We start from the raw sequence: 2,905 nt of genomic DNA, 5'->3' as shown, positions 1-2,905 counted from the left end.
ATAACTTTTTAGCTGATTATTTTAAGGTTATTCATTTAAGAATTAATTCTAGTTTTCCTATTGGTAGTTTAGGAGTGAGAATAAGAGCACAAAGCACAGCTGCACAACTCGGCATTTGTAGTCTGTACTCTCAGGTCTGTCGGGTCCATTTTTTTCCTACTTGTGAAACACAAAAGGAACAATCCCCAGCACCCCGCCTTTCTACAATGTGAGGATACTTTATATTTCAGAAAGGTACATTTTTTTAAAGATGAATGTCAATGCAGAGAAGCTAATGTATTTTACAGTTTCTGAGGGCTTGACTTATGCTAAGTGCTAACTGCTAAAGGGAAAAGTTTAATCATAGGCCCACCACCAAGGAGCATATAGTGTGTTGAGGAAAGATAGATAATAACATCGAGACCATTTGAATGGGTACAGTGAGGCCAGCACTGAGGCCACTACCAGTGAGTGAGTTGAACAGGCCAGATTTCTGTTTTAATGAGTCTCAAAATATGTAGCAGGACATAATGGCTCTGGAAAAAACATATAGGGTAGTATGAGAATAAGAGGAAGGGCTTTAGACCCTTGAGGCTAAGGGAAACATCCCTAAGAAGGTGCAAATTGTGTCTTAATGGGAACGTAGGCTTTCAGAAGCTACAGGAATCAGAGGAGTAGCTGGATGAAAACCCAGTTGCCAAAGCTAAGACGTGGCAGACAGCATCATATACTTACGGCACTGCAAGAAGTTAGTAATAGGCTTAGTACTTTGTGGACTCCAAGTATCTGCTGAGAATGAAGTAGTTCATTCTACTTGCTGGGCAAAACTGAGAGGTGGAGGTGAGGGTAGGAAGGTGGCTAAGATGACAAAGGGGACACAATACAGAATTGAAAGACTGGGGAGAGCTAGCTACATCTGTCTGTGTGATTCCTATAGCAATTGGACAGGTTTACTTTTGCTGCCCCCAAACTTTTCCTTTAGACACAAATATGAATGAGGCACAAAATACCAGAAGAGGGTGAAAAACCCATTAGGTAGTAGCACTGTTTATTTGCAAATAATTTATAGGTATTAGGTATACCTGCAGACCTTAATGCATAACATTCCTTTGGACTGCAAGGGTCCTGAGGAAGCTATGGATTGTCATTTTGTCTAATTATTTTTTAAAGCATAAAATAGCCTTTCAGCCATGGCTGGAGTGCCCCAGTGGATTAAGTGCTGGCCTGCAAAACAAATGTGCTAGGGTTAGATTCCCAGTCAAAGAACACACCCCTTAGCAGGCTGGATAGATGCAACCACAACTGATGAATTTAACCCCCTCTTTCTCCTGCCATCCCCTCTCTCTGAAAATAAATAAATAAAATCCTTCAAAAATTCTTTTCATGTTGGCAAGTGTCACACTATCAGCATTGTTTTTTTCAATATGGTTTTTGCTATTAGGAATCCATTTTCTTTTCATTTGTGTTTTAGGAATACGTTATGATTTTCTGAAAAAACCTTGTTACAATTTTCTGACCTATGGGTGAATTACTTTATTTATTTAGAAAAAAATGATTTGAGGAGAAAATATTGGGGCACGTAAGTATGAAATGGGGAATAAATACAAATGTAATGTGTTTTCCTACTTGTTTTGCGACTAGTTTTAGAAGCTCAACGCCGAGCACACAGAACACCATGTGGAAAGCAATGCATTAAAGGTTGAGGATCAAGGGCTATCTTTAGGCAAGGCTGAAGATTTCATCTCTCACATTCGGAATGTACCCTGTAGTCCTTGTGTCTGGACAGATCACTGGGTGTGTGACTCAGTCTGTACTTTAAGCAGGTAGGAACAGAACAATGCCCTTTGGCCCAGGTAGAAGTAGATGAAGTCTTTGGTTTCTAGTGTCACCTAACATGAGAGTTGCCCCCCACGATGGGGTGCCTGGTAGGGGTGTATTTCCTGTCAAATCCCTGTACCTGGGGCCCAGTGTCCTTCTCTATGTTGTCCTCGTCCAGTGCCTGAACAGCACACTGCCCTGAGGCCTGTTGCATTGCCACTGACACACTGGCATTTTTGATAACTGGCTTCTGGTCCCATTGATGGGTAATTCTACTTTGGAGGCTATTAGCATCTGAACTGTATTAAGCCTTTCAATCCATGAACATGGGCTGTCTTTCGATTTATGTGGAACATCTTTATTTTCCTTTAATGAGTTTTGATTAAATTCATTCCTAAATATTTTATTGTGCTCCATGCCATTGTAAGTGGATTTGTTTTTGTAATTTCAGTTCCAGATGTGGAGGGAACTACAACTAGTTTTTGTATATTGATCACAATTTGTTTTTGGTGGATAGTAAATTTGGCTTAGAAACACACCACTGTATGAATGAGGGAACTCAGGTATTATTTACCCATCGAACCTGACTGAAATGGAAACCCCAACACTTTTGCTGTTGTGGATCACTTTTTAGCTGATTATTTTAAGGTTATTCATTTAAGAATTAATTCTAGTTTTCCTATTGGTAATTAAGGGTGAGAATAAGAGCACAAAGCACAGCTGCACAACTCGGCATTTGTAGTCTGTACTCTCAGGTCTGTCGGGTCCGTTTTCTTTTGCCTACTTGTGAAACACAAAAGGAATAATCCCCAGCACCCCGTCTTTCTACAATGTGAGGATACTTTATATTTCAGAAAGGTCCATTTTTTAAAGATGAATGTCAGTGCAGAGAAGCTGATGTATTTTACAGTTTCTGAGGGCTTGACTTAACTCTAAGTTCTAACTGCTAAAGGGAATAGTTTAATCACAGGCCCACCAACAAGGACCATATAGTGTGTTGAATAATGATAGATAATAACTTTGAGAGCATCTGAAGGCATACAGTGAGCCTGGCACCAAGGCCACAACCAGTGTAGTGAACAGAGCAGGTCAGGTTTGTGTTTTAGAG

Source organism: Phyllostomus hastatus, unplaced genomic scaffold (genome assembly GCF_019186645.2).
Source record: "Phyllostomus hastatus isolate PE091 unplaced genomic scaffold, TTU_PhHast_1.1 phas_contig_34, whole genome shotgun sequence".
Classification (NCBI taxonomy): Eukaryota; Metazoa; Chordata; class Mammalia; order Chiroptera; family Phyllostomidae; genus Phyllostomus; species Phyllostomus hastatus.
Note: the sequence above shows the minus strand (reverse complement) of the source record.